The sequence below is a fragment of the Chlorocebus sabaeus genome, chromosome 24 (assembly GCF_047675955.1).
Source record: "Chlorocebus sabaeus isolate Y175 chromosome 24, mChlSab1.0.hap1, whole genome shotgun sequence".
NCBI lineage: Eukaryota > Metazoa > Chordata > Mammalia > Primates > Cercopithecidae > Chlorocebus > Chlorocebus sabaeus.
Genome location: NC_132927.1, coordinates 33,369,217 through 33,384,128, shown reverse-complemented (window position 1 = coordinate 33,384,128; position 14,912 = coordinate 33,369,217). Strand labels below are relative to the sequence as shown.

Genomic DNA, 14,912 nt, shown 5'->3' with positions numbered 1-14,912 from the left:
ATTAGGATTTTAGTAGAGAGAGTGTTAGCTCTACAACTTTTGCACACAAGTCAAATGTTATTTGAAATACGTATTTCCCTTTTTTTGACTATTCTAAAGGCAAAAGAAAAAATGTACAGAACAGAAAAGAAAATCTCAAAATAAAAACAAAGAAAACCATATAAGTTATGGTTCCTGCAAGTGTTGTTTTAAAAAGCTTTATTTAAAGCTGCTTCAGGATATTTTTGTGATAAATAGGAATCAAAATAATTTATTCATATCACAGTTTTCTAAAGCATGTTTACTAGTTCTTTTCTAATTCACATCCTGCCATCATTCTGTTTTTATATATGTTCCTTTCAAAAGATTTGCCAAACATAAATAAGAACAATTACAGAATTACAGAGCAGGATTATTTCTGAAGAAAAAAATTATCATCAGTTGTATTTTCATCAGCTATCCTATTAGACTCCATCATTAAGAAAAGTATTCAGGATGTCTAGTGGGTGAAGAGAGCAGAAGTGTGTTTTCATTTTGATATGATAGCTGCATTCAAGTTATTCTCCTCTTTACAATAGATTTTACCTAGCTTTATCTTCATAGGAAGCTGCTTTCAGTTGAAAAGCAGAAGTGAATAGAAGTGTCATGACATGGGATTAACAGTACAACCAGTTAGTAAATCAAATGTTTGAGGTGAAGAAAGTGGAATGTGACATGCATCAGCAGGATGGACTGGCAGGATTTTATAGAGACAAGAGAAAAGAAAAATTTTAATCATTGGTCAATTATCCTGATATCTGTACCATTTTGAAAACACGTGGTCCATTTAACCAGTCAGCCACCGTAATGAATCTGAGTGCATTAAGATGTTCCCAGCAATGTTAGTTCATGTAGAAGTAATAATCATAGAAAAAACTAGTCCAAGTGCTGTTTTCAGCTAATAAAAAAATAGAAAAAGAAAAAGAAAATTTCATCCTAAGACTGAGAAACTGGACAGTATGGTTCACTTTTGAGATGGCAATATGACTGTAAGAAACCTCATGGTGGGTTTACCTCATGACACCCTCATTATAGCCACTGACGAACTATTAAAAATAACCTTCTCAAATACTTCCAATTACATAGATTTGATACAGTCCTCATAATTAAGATTTTAGAGTTTCAAGAGTGTTTGTCCACTGTTTTAAGCAGATATAAGCAAGTTATTTAGATCATTTAAAAATGCATGTTTCAGCACAACCATGGATTTCTTCTCTCCTTCTGGTAAGTAACCACACAAATATGTAAAAACTTAAGTTAAAATTGGTAATGCTTAAAGATTTATCTGGGTAGCTTGGCTGAGTAGCTAAAAGGTTAATTTAAAGGCTTAGTAAAGGATATTTCCCATCACCATCAGTGTCTTCACATGGAAAAATATTTAAATTCCATATAGTCTAGCATTCATTTCATAACTCCATATTTTTTGGTCTCCAAAACAGCACAAGTTTCTCTAAGAATAGAGTTAAAACTCTTACATGCCTAATATTTACTTAAAACTTTGTCTAAAAAAAGAGAATTCACACAAAAAAGCCCATTAAATATTCACACTTTAATATAAGTTCCTTAGAAACAAATGTACAGTTAGATAACACATAAAGAATTATGAATGACTAATTATATTTTGCATATTTACAGCAAAGACAATTAGCAAATAGCTTTTATATGCAAAATAAATGAAAAAGTAATTAAGATGCACTAACCAGAGCAGCAATATCAAGTCTGTTGTCTTGTGATTCATTCCTAACAAACATAATAATTATGCATTCATTGTCATATAATTAAAACAGCTCTGTCCTTTAGAAAAATGGTTATTTACTGTATAATAACCTGAAGAGTGGCAGAAGTTCCTCATAATGGTGAGCAGGATAATTAAATATTTCTTCTTAGGAAATGCTCACCCAGTTTAGTTTATTATCATAAACTTCTACCAGCAAGCAGCTGCTACTCAGGAATGCCAAGTGTTTTCTCTCTGGTCTGGGAAAGTTATTTTCCATTTTGTTCATTGGCTCTCATTTTTTTCCTTGCTGTTGAATTGGGCAGGGGTGCTCCTGAGGCACCCTTCACCTTCCTCAGGCTGGTCCTCCTGGAGGACATCCCTAGCTGCAGAGGGCTGTGGGAAGCAACTTCAAGACCCAGTTCTGTGGCTAGATCTGCTCTTGGTGATAAAAATGTGTAATGTTTGCCTCTTTGCTGAAACATACTGTCTTTTTGAAGATCTTCTAGGACTTCTTCATCACTAAGATAGACATAAATGTGCAAATAAATAAATGAATACAGTAACATCCAGTGTTTCTCATGTTAGGTAAGCCATCTGCATTTTAGAAATACAGCAACACATTTCAAAATGATCAATACATTTGATATTTCAGCTAATTAAAGTGATATGAACTGTCCTCTGCGTTCCATACAAATAGATCATGGGAGCCATTTTGTTTCCCCAAAGCTGAGAACACGTTGATATCTGTGCCCAGCAGTTACACCATCACCTATTGTTCACTCCTGATAGGAGCACAGTACCTACAGAAGTACATGCTGTAATGCAATCAGAAATTACTCCAGCAGGAGATATATATTATTTTGTGTGTATTTGGTGTGTTATCTTAATATTGATACTATTATGTCATCATGTATATATACTCAACAAAATTAACTTATTTTTACAATAAAATCTTGTGTCCAGCAGAATGGAGAGAGCAAAAGTAAATGGGAAGATAAGTATTTGTTTATGAGTTACTGCTTGCTTTAAAAATATAACACAAACCTTAAAAATTATTATATATAATAACTTAGATATTAGGAAAGGATAAATCTTAAGTAAAAAAATAATTATTAATTAAAATTTTTCTTATTAAATGTATGTTATATGAAATAATGCAACATTTAAGTTTTAAGACATTTTATTTTACATATTACATAATTTTTAGTAATATTAAATGTAATACTCAACCTCGGAGAGTAAGAAAATAAATGATTTGGGTTAGGTTTTATCATTTGACTTTATTATATATTGACAACTAATTATTTTAGCAATTACTGAGCTATCATTCCTTTCTTTATTAAGTTCAATAAACAAGTAGTAGACACTAAGCCCAACATCGTCTTTTGTACAATTTTTTTTTCAAGAAGAATCTTTATTTTTCTTTTCTTTTTTTTTTTGGTGTATAACTTAAATAAAGAGCCATGGCCTTACTTGAAACAGTTTACTCAGAATCATTTAGATATTTTCTAAATATTCTTCACTATAAGCTCCTTTTGGCATGCAATAAAATGAAAATGAGCCAAGGAGAACCTAGAGAGAAAATACGTATTCCTTATCCCTGTGTTGCATTTGGGAGAACTTTAACAGACCTCAGAGTACTGAAAAGAAATAATTTCCCTGAAGTAAAACTGGTTAGTGTGTTATTAGAGATCCTCTATTCTAGCAACAGAATTTGGGAAAATAGAAAGAAAACAGAACTGGAATTCATAGCACGACATTCAGATAACCAATTTATTAGTAAAAGGTAGAAGAGACAAACAGCCTCATCTTAGATTCTGATGCAAAAATGGTGTAGGAATACCGGTTATTAGCACACCGTACACACCAGGAAACATAAGAGAAAATATTCTAGATTCTATCATTAATATTTTGAAAAATCCTAATAATCCCAAATTAATTCTAAGTAGTCATGATGGAAGAAAATTATATCTTTACTCCTGGTTACATATTCATAGTTTAGTATTGTTTTCTTTTTTTGTTACTTGGGCAGCGGAGGAGACAAGGAACACCACAGCTTTTTTCAGCTCTTAGCTCGTATTAAAGGTTTTCATGTAACCCTATATACATATGTATTTCATCTCATTTAAATTCCTACTAAGGATGTCAGTAATCTTCTATCTTGCAACTTTAAAGAATAGGGTTATTCACCATTATAGCAGGAATATCAGTTTATGTATCTGCTATGACAGATAGTAAAGATGATCAAACATTACACTAACTCTTAATAATGAGCTTGTTTCTCTCTTCAAGGAACAAAGTTCATAAGGATGGGAGATGAGAAGGGCCAAAAGGTGAATGTATGCACCTGTTTGTGTGCCTCTTGTCATCCTTCCTTCCCAGAGTGTGCATACTTCTCAGCAAAATGGGAGGTAAGAATACTAAGCCTCAACTTTCAGATGATCCCTTTTAACCACATCAAGAAACCCATAATTATTCAAAATTTACAATTCATTTTGTAGTTGTTATCTATACCCTTCAATCTGGAGCCTAGTCATCCACCTTGAATTAATTGTTTTATGTATGCATATCATGTGCACCCAGCCAGACTATTGAATGGGAGATCCAGAGAGGCAGAGACAGCGCTCTTTTTTGGTATAAGTATTCCACACAGTACATGAGATGTGGCAGTTGCTTGATAGATGCTGTTGAATGAATACTTCCGTCACACATTCAACAGACACACACAAAACGGTCTTTGCCCATTATTAAAATAATATCTAAGAAGAAATATGGTCCTGTCTTTATGTTATTTGTTTCCTACCCTGCTCTGTTTCCCTCTCCTACATAAATTTGCAGTTTCCATGTTATCTTACTAAGATACATATAACTCCAGCTATAAATTTTGTTATGTTATGATGCATATGCAGTAGAGCCTCAATCAATAGTGATGAAATGACTAATGGACAGTTGATTGAATGAATGAATGACATAAATATGAGTGGAATGTGCATATGGAGAATGGAAATACATCTGTCAGCAGAAATGAATGTCTGTTACTTTGTCTCAGCTCTGGCTTATGTGAAACCTAGTTCGGCCATCAATGTCGTGGCAGTTTGAACGCTTACATACCAAGCCCATGAACCTTTCCTACATGTATATTTTTAAAAATAAATGTTCTGTATTTAGGGATGCAAGATAACGGGAAAGTTGAAAAAATAACTGTTTCTGTTGCTTCAGGTGCATACTTGCCATTTCAAACTCCCTTTAGCTCTTAGGCTAGCCAGTGCTATGATTGTCCATATAGAGGGTTCTCTGTTCTCCTGAAGGGCTCAGGTAAAGCTGTATGTACTAAATACTTTGATCACCATCACTCCCCTCTATGCAATCCAAACAATTATACTGCAGAAAACTTTACTACAAAGAGGCCAAACTAAATGGAAGTTTTTCAAAATGTTAGCCTGATTACAAAAAAAATTTATAAAGATTTTCTTCCCTCTTTCCCAGGAACTTACTAAAATATAATATAAACATATTCATAACTCCAGTATTTACCCGTAAGTCTAATAAGCTAGGGCAAAAAAAAAAAAAAAAAGATTTTTATAAGGTTGGTGTTCAAAAGCAGATCAGAGAGGAAGATCCCAGGTAAAAGTAATGAAAATAATCTCAAAGTACATTCTCCATTTCACAGTAAGGCTTAATAAGATAGGTGATGTTCTAGAACTCAGAAACATGAGCATTTTTATTGCTTATAGCCTTTATTTCTGACTACTAGTTTTCATGAGATTAATAAATCTCCTAAGGAATGAATATGAGCACATGTACAGTAAAAGAAAGTCCATTTATAAACTCCAAATGATGCCACGTGATAGAAAATTGGCCCTAGAGTCAAGCTGGCCTAGAATGCTTGAATGTATAAGACACATGAGTCCTAGAGATTACATATAAAATCTTCACTCCCTTCTTTGCCCAGTAAATCAACAAGCATCTTCGGAATCCCCCCACCTCAGTGTCTTAAGAGTCTCCTGAAAGTCTGGTTAATTTGGAAAACAACATAGTCAAGTAAACCCCAGAAAAGTCACTGTACAAGTACAAACAAAAAATGTCAAACTAGAATGCTGATATGAAATCGAGTTAATATACTGAAATTAAACACAGACTTTTTAAAACTTTTTTTAAATTTTGCATGTGTGTTTGTTTTCAGTGGATGGACTCACTCTCAGATACAATTGGTGAATAACCCAGAGGGAGTGTAGGTAAGTTTCCCGTTACCATTGTGAATGCTACGGGCCTTTCAAGACTTAATAAGGGGCTCCATGTTGCATTGTCTCAAGCTCCTTAAACTTCTGGGTTCTGGGATTGACTCCTTCCTCTTCCTCATTTATGTCTCAGATCCAGGGGACATGGAAAAGAACCTAAATTCATCGTGAGGAAGGGACCCATCACGAGGAAGCAACCTGTGAAGGCAGCCATTAGGCAAGGGGCATCTGAGGTTGCGCACTGCAAGCGTGTTCAAGAAAACACCTCTTCTGCCAGCTAGAGGCGCCCCCGCCCAGTGGAGGATGAATCAAATTCCACCATCTTTAATCTGGCTACGCCATATTTGAAGAATAATCCTGAAATTCACATTGATGCTCAAGAAGTCGCTTCTTCAAAACTTTAAGGCAACAATTAAGTATTCCATTGTCATGGCTCAATTAAATGGTTTGGCCTGAGAAAATTGGGGATTGTAAAGTGAGGATGGAATGTGCTTTGATCCTTTTTCCAGGGTTATTGTTTCATTAATAAATGAACATGTCATTTGTCTCACCAGAGGGAGCTCATGCCCTCCAGGCTTTTTTCCCTTTTTTGTTCAGGTTTTATAAAGATGAATTTCCAGTGCTCTGAAATACCATGGATTAGTAGTTAAGCCTGACAGCACTTCGGGGAGTAGCGAGCTTAAAGTGCCTCACACAGGTCTCCAAAGCACTTGTTTACTAATAGAGGAAATCAGCAACCGTCTGCAGCTGCTGATATCGCATTACCATTTGGAAAGACAGTAGCTGAGATAACAAATCACACAGTTTTAATAATTACTCCTGCATTCCCGTTTTTTGTTTCCTGCATAACTGTAAAGGCTGGATTTCTTCCAAATAAACAGATAAAAACAGTATGGAACTTTTATCTTTTAATGATAATGACAACACATCATGTTTCACTAAAAGTTTCCTGCTGAATTTTTTCTGATTTCTAGAGTTTCAATAAAATGTAATTATACTTTATAATTCCACTCTTTTAATCTTCACTTCAAAAACTATTCACAGTGAGCAAGTTTGCCAGGCACCAAAAGTAGGGGACAAACTGCTTGGACTTACCCACGTTGACTATCTCCTGCTTTCTGTCTTGGAGTAAACCTGTCATTGAAATTGCATCCTGTACATTGAGCTGCTTTGCATTCAAATTAATAGCCAGTTTAATTTGAATGTAAAATAGCTTCATTTATGCCATCATTTCAAAAAAAAAAAAAAAAAAGTAAGCCATTTGACAATGAATGGATGTTTAAGATATGATACATTTGCAACATATTTTTAATCCCAAATTGAACTTATATTAGGATGGAGACATTTTAATATCAATAGTTAAATCATAAAAGAAACCCTTTTAAAAATCTGCATAGTAAATATGTGCGTTAGGGGTCAAAACTACTCCATTGTACAGATACAGTACAGGGTTTAGCTCGTATGGTTGGCGCTGGGTATTTTCTGGCAAATCTGTGCATTGTTGCATTTCTATAGTCCAAGAATGGCAATTGATTTTTAAAACACATGCTGCAACTTTATTTGGTCTGTAATTACATGGACTTTATTTGGAGGTCAGCGAAGGAACAACTAAATAGGAAAATGAAGTCTTCCTCCCTTGTGCAATGAAACCATAAAAGTTGGCAGACAGAAAGGAATGCTAAACTTTTTCCCAGAGCTCTGAGTTTGGTTTCCACTGGTCCATGTTCCATTGGGTGATTAGAGAAAGCTTTTTTAAAGCCTTACTTCAGAATGATCTTAATTGGTGCAAGGTTGAGCCCTTTCTAGGAGGGGAGGGAAAAGGTTGAATAGCCTTTTCAAGTCACATGAAAGTTTCTAGGATGAATGTACGATAATTAGATTAATAAGTAGCTTAATTTATCACAGCTGAGGATTTCAACAGCCACACATTAGAGCAAGAAAAAAGATTAGTGTGATTCTAGTTTGTAAAAAAAAAAAAAGAAAAAAAAAATTGTTCTGAAACTTGATTAACCTTAAACACAAAGTGCCTTTCTTTCTTTTTCAGTGTAAATGTCTAACCAGGGGGAGGGGTGTGGAGTGGGGAAATCCGGGAGGGGACCTACAATAATCAGAAAAGTCCTATTTTATTCCTTTTTGTCTCCCAGTTAATGAGCGGTATCAGGATGCCTTGAACCAACTTTTCCTTTCGCATTTCTTATCCTTAAAATAATGGGCTGACCATAAGCCTGCAGAATCTTAAATTATGTTGCCCGCCCACATCATAGAGATCTGTCTTTTCTGATGTACAATTTGTCATAAGCAGAGTCACTCACCTCTGTTGAGAAAAAGAAAGGTAATGCGATTGGAAGGACATCATCATTTTGGTTAGTATGTGGCAGGAACTTTGAGGCTTAGCTTGTTGGGTGACATCTCTAGTTCTCTCAAGGCTGAAAAGCCTGAATTTAGACCCATGTATTCAAAAATTGTAAGTTGCCTAAATAAGGGCAGCAGTGACTTGAGATGAACAGTATTCATTGATAAAACATGAAAATCAAGACGATTATTATAATAGCAAGAATAATTGATTTCAACGGGGTTTAAAAATTCAGATGAGAACTGACACTCAAAAAAAAAAAAACATCAATTCAAATTATCCTCCATTGGGATTCTTTTTTTCCATCTTCTCCACAAGTGCACAATAAAATATTTTGAGAAAAAGGAGAATCTGCTGGACCATCAGATGATCAGATCATCGGGGTGGGCTAACATCAGATTTGATTAACTAACCTTAAACTTCCTGACTTCTGTCTGGCTAAAAACAAAACTGCAATGCGGTGTGGAACAAAGCTGCTGGCATCAGCGTCGTTGTGCTATGGAAGAGCCTGGAGCGTGAATCTGGTACCTGTCAACACTCAACAGTCACTGTGGTTGGGAGGCCGGCTAACGCGAGCCCAGCGGTGGAGCAGGGGTTTGGGCATTGCCTATGTGCCTGCGTGGAAAAAATGTGTGGCTGGATGTGGGTAGGCAGCTATGACACCCTCCAAGTGGAAGGGAAAAATCCAAAGCTAAGATACCAGACAACTTTGGGGACACCAATACTTCCACAACGAAAATCGTTGTGTGTTTCTCTTCAGCCTCCAAAGCTTACATAGAAGCTTCCTGAAATAGGTTTGCACACAGCCCCAGCTACAACATTGGGAAGTTACCTGTGGCCCAGCCAGAGCTATGAGGGCAATGCCAAGGGCACTTGTGCACCAGCTTGTTTGATAAGTTCAGTGACTTGAAACAGCGCCAGAGGCGAATCCGTCTCCACTGCTAGGGAATCTTCTTTCAGAGCACCAGCCTTCTCTTCTGCTGGGATGAAAGGAAAGCTTTAATTTTTTTTTTTTTTTTAAATCATACAATGAAAAATGACATATTGTAGATAAAATATACTGCAGTTTAAAATGTTGCCATTTCCAAACATTAGTGGAATTATAGACCCTGAATAAACTTGGAAAGCTAAGGCACACTGCAGCCAGCAGCCCAAACCTGTAAGTATGCTTATAATCTAAACTGGATATCTCATTACTGGTTAACATTATTTATTTAGGAGGAGATATGACCTCTAATTTGCCTTTAAATGATTAATTTGGTGTTTAAATAAGTGCCTTTTACTTAATAATGTTTTCTTCAACCAATTCACTTATGTCAATAAACTCTTTGTTTAACCTTCTTAAAGGAAACATTTTCTCTGCTCTGAGGCAATTAATGAGCTATCAAATAAATAGGTACAGGAAAATGAACTAAAATTAAGGACTGCCCCAGACAACAAAAATGCTTTAATCTGTGGAGTGGGCACTGTGGGTTACTGTCACCCACGGTGCAGGAAGAGCGTCAGTCCATTCCTCACCCTCCCGTGAGTCTCCTTTCTGTCTTTAGTTCACAGAGAAGGCAACTCTCACTGTAGGACCTACCAAAACAGGAATAGCCCATATATAATTAGAGGCACTTTTCTCTCAATTGCTGGTTCTTTAAGTTCGGTAAAAACAATGATAAATCTTCAAGTTGGGAATGGGTTGCCACTTTTTCATGGGAAATTAAGGTGAAATGAAAATATATGCAATATTAATATAAAATATTAATATTAATAATATCAATGTTAATATCAAAGTGTCAAAAAGCATCTTCTGCAGTCTTGGGGCATAAAACTGGTTCACGTATAACTCAGTTATTTATTTTGCAGGTAATTTATTCTTAAATATAGTTTTTCCTGATAATTAAAAATGAAATTAGAATGAATTTGGCTTTTTTTGTTGTTAATTAATGGAACTAAAAGCGCTAAATTTTGTTTAGCTTTCTATAGTATGTAAAAAACATTTTTTTTTTTTTTTTTTTTTTTTTTACAGTAACGAGGTCTCACTATGTTACCCAGGCCAGACTCAAACTCCTGGGCTCAAATGATCCTCTTGCTTCAACCTCCAGGGTAGCTGGGACTACAGGTATGAGCCACTGCACCTGGCTAAAAAGCATTTTTTAAAACAATTTGACCAATAGTAACCATCAACATTATATTTAAAATTTGGAATTTTTTTCTAATAAGAGTAAATGAACCACCAAATTTGGTCATTCTCAGAGGAGGAGTACACCAAGTGTGGCAGAGACTGCCAGCCATCCCCTAATAATCATACCCCCCCCTTTTTTTTTTATAGTCATAGACTTTTGACCTAGGGCACACAGCCAACAAAAACATAGACAACACTTCCAAGGCTCCTTAACTGCTGACTGTAGTCATAAGACTAAGTTCTGGCCAAGGTGAAGTGAGTGAAAGTGTGTGTGCAACCAACTGGCTGTACCCTTAAAAGACAAGTCATCTTTTCCTCTTCTTCCTTTCACATCAAAATAAAAACAGCCTTTAATGGTGTCCTGGAACACAGCTGCCATTCCAGCTCAAACTTTCATGAGAGAGAAATAAACTTCCGTCTTAAGCCCTTACGTTTTCAGCTAAACCTTTATCCTAACTAATACACTGACATAGTAGCCATAAAATAGATTCAAACTTTGTGCTGCAAGTGCCACACTCAACTAGTTAATATGTCTCTCTGTCTTTATCCATGAATATTAGCAGTTTCTGCTTTTTAGACTACTCTTCCTAAAATACACCTCTGATTGGGAATCATTCAAAACCTTTTGGATGACTCCCCTTTGTCTCCTAAATCAGGGACAATCCATAACATGACATTCACTGTTCCAGTTTTTTCCAGCCTTCGCTACTCATGGTACTCTTCTCCACACATCTCCCCACCTCTCCAGTCATATCAGACAGTCGCAATTTGGAGGCTATGTTTGACCTTCCTCTTTGCCTGTGCAAACCTTATCCATCCCGGATTTTTTAAATATGTGGGGGTTTTTGTTTTGTTTTTCTGTTTGTTTTAATGTGGACTTTGAGCTGGGCGTGGTGGCGTTCACCTGTAGTCCCAACTTCTCAGGAGGCTGAGGTGGGAGGATCATTTGAGCCCAGGAGTTTGAGGCTGCATTCCAGCCTGAGTGACAGAGCAAGCCCCAACCTCTAACATTTTTTTGTAATTAAAATGGAGTCGAATAGGCCTGGTTGAAAGCCATGCTTGGTCACTGCTGGTTCCCCTCATTATTACAGTCCGCATGATACCCTCTAACTTTCCCTCACAGCATTTCTCACAGATTGTTGATGCACATTTGATTACCATCTGCTCCCCCATTAGATCACAAACTTCACATGGGCAGGGATGATGTCTATTTTGTCTCAGCATTTTATCTCTGAGGGTAGCATAGTGCCTAGCATTTGATAGATTATCTAAATATTTATTGAGTGAATGAATAAACATCTCTGAATCCATTTTCTTATCTATTAAATGAGTTAATAATACCTCATTTACAGGATTGTGAATGAAATAAAGATAATGTATGTCAATCAAATGATGAGTACATGGTAAGTACCAAATTAATAGGAGGCAATATTGTGCAGTGACTCACTACACAAACTTTGGAGTTAGACCTACCTGGTATGGCTTCAGCCATGTATTCGTTATATGACATTGGACAAGTTATTTATCTTTTCTAGGGCTCCATTTCTTCCTCTATAAAATTGATAATAAATGTGCCTGGTATCGTTGTTGAATATATTAACTTTGATGATCTATGTGCTTACTGCAGTGTTGTTACCTAACAGACATTGAGTAATGGGATCTATTGCAATCTGTCACTCACCTAACTATTCATTTGTTCATTCAACAGATTTCTGTTGGTCACACACTATGTATCAGACACTGAGCTTTGTACTAGGAATATAATGGGGAACAAATCAGAGTGGACCACAGGATATACCTCATGGAATCTAAAGCCAAGACCATCAAATAAATAAAGATGCCAATAAATATGTAAGAACTAATTGTGAACAACTGCTAAGAAAGAAAAGAACAGGGTGCTGTGAGATGAGGGATTCATTGAATCAGCTGTTCTCCATGATCCAGTTCAGATGCCAGCAGCTCCATGAATCCTGTCTTTGTCTTTCCCACTCTCTCGTAATCATGTGGTCTTCCTCATTTTTTCAAACTCTATACCATACTATACTTTTATTATGATATTTGTTTTATGCTATCATAATGGCAGCTAATATTAGCTACTCTTGCTAATCTAATTTAAGCTCTTGTCTAATCTTTAGCATCTGGACTATAAACTTCTTGAAGTTTCGACTATGTCTTACCTGCCTCTGTTGTACCTACAGGGTCCAGCAAGGCTCCTGGCACAAACTAAAGCTCTGGGAGTGTTTGTAAACTAGGAAGAAATTTTACACTCTTCTTTGACTTTTGACCGTGAAAAACTTACTCTGGCTGGAATAAACCTTTCTCATATTCACATTAGGTTATTTCTTTAGTCAGTGAATTTTTATACATTAACTTCTTTCACATAGTATAGATGATGAATAAATCAGGAGCAAGTTAAAATAGTCAGAATTTTAATTATGAAAAGGGTCTAACATCCTATGACAAGAGAGATTCTTGGAAGAACCCTGGACTGAAAACCCTAGATCAACATCTGGAGATATTATTTTCTGCTACGTTTAAAAGTACCTTCCCAACATAAGATCCTGCTGCTGCTTGTCTCATGATCTTATCAAAAACTATGATCAGCTGGGTGCAGTGGCTCACACCTGTGGTCCCAGCTACTTACAAGGTTGAGGCAGGAAGATCACATAAGTCCAGAAGTTTGAGACCAGCCTGGGCAACACAGCAAGACCCTGTCTCTACAAAAAATTTAAAATATTAGATGGGTATGGTGGTATGTGCCTGTAGTCTTGGTTGTCTTGGTTCCTCTGGAGGTTGACGTTGATGCAGGAAGATAGCTTGAGTTCAGCAGTTCAAGACCAGGTCGGACAACATAGTGAGACCCCATTTCAGGAGAAAAAAGGTCATCATTACAACACAAAGCATTTTTTTTTTTTTTAATATAGAGTTTCACTTTGTAGCCCAGGCTGGAGTGCACTGGCATGATCTCGGCTCACTGCAACCTCTACCTCCCAGGTTCAAGCTATTCTCATGCCTCAGCCTCCCAAGAAGCTGGGAGTACAAGTGCCCACCACCATACCCAGCTAATTTTTGTATTTTTAGTATAGACAAGGTTTCACCATGTTGGTCAGGTTGGTCTTGAACTCCTGACCTCAAGTGATCCAACCGTTTCAGCCTCTCAAAGTGCTGGGATTACAGGCGTGAGCCACTGCACTCGGCCAACACAAAGCATCTTTTTTTTTTTAATTTTTTTTTTGAGAGGGAGTCTCGCTCTGTGGCCCAGGCTGGAGTGCTGTGACCGGATCACAGCTCACTGCAAGCTCCGCCTCCCGGGTTTACGCCATTCTCCTGCCTCAGCCTCCCAAGTAGCTGGGACTACAGGCGCCCGCCACCTCACCCGGCTAGGTTTTTTTTGTATTTTTTAGTAGAGACGGGGTTTCACCGGGTTAGCCAAGATGGTCTCGATCTCCTGACCTCGTGATCCGCCCGTCTCGGCCTCCCAAAGTGCTGGGATTACAGGCTTGAGCCACCGCGCCCAGCCCACGAAGCATCTTAATGGCTCTTTCTGGCAGCACAAGCCATTTACTGGAAGGAAAACATTTAAGTTACACCCAGATTGAAAGTAAACAGTACGATAAAGAAAATTTATTCGCTCACATAACTGAAAAACCCAGAGATAAAGGTACTTTATATGAGGCTTCATCCAATGTCTCAAGGACATCCCAAAAACCTTGTTCTTCCATCTCTTTGCGTCAGCTTCATCCTAAAGCTGGCTCCACTCCTACTCCCAAGATGGCTGCTCACAGCTCCTGGATTCATATACTTTCTTTTTTTGTCTGTGGCAGAGAGAGTTACTTTGTTTCAGCATTCCCAGAAAAACTCTTATAATTACTGGTCTGCTCCCTTCACACATCTACCCTTGATTCTATCGCTGTAGTCAAGAGGATGAGATGTGATAATTGGCTTGGCCTACGTCATCTATTCTACCCGTAAATGGGAGGCAGTAAGGTCAGCTTCCACAAAATTATGTTGATCCCCAAAAGAAAACTAGGGACTGCTGGGAAGAGGGAAGCAGGAAATAGATACTGGCAAGACATCTACTGTATGTTGAATCTACAGTCTTGGTCAGCCTCAGTCTGTGAAGCCTACCTAGTCAGGTGGGTAGGATCACTCGCTCATATTAGTAGGAGAAAAGAACACAGCATGGACTTCTTCCATCTCTTCTGGAAATGGCATCATACTCTGACAATAAAAATGAGCTTTGCTTTGGTATTTGTTCTGCTCAGAGGAAATGTGTTATGGTCTAATAGAGTCAGCATTTTTAAATAAAATTATTTTTATTCTAAAATGGTGAAATCCTTATGAATAAGTGGAACCCAAGTAACAGTATCTGTAGTCTTAAGTACTAAATTTCCCAGTAGAATGTTGACATTTTAT

General features: G+C 37.0%; 1 long non-coding RNA gene across 1 annotated transcript in view; it reads right to left on the bottom strand.

Moving 5' to 3' along the window:
* Window positions 1-1,649: 1,649 nt before the first annotated feature.
* LOC140710037 (uncharacterized) overlaps window positions 1,650-14,912 on the bottom strand; it is a 30,211-nt gene continuing 16,948 nt past the window's right edge. Inside the window, exons 2-3 of the long non-coding RNA XR_012090904.1 lie at window positions 9,159-9,303; window positions 1,650-2,254 (exon numbers count right to left, since the gene is read on the bottom strand). This is a non-coding gene — a long non-coding RNA (uncharacterized lncRNA). The remainder of the gene's footprint in view (window positions 2,255-9,158; window positions 9,304-14,912) is intronic.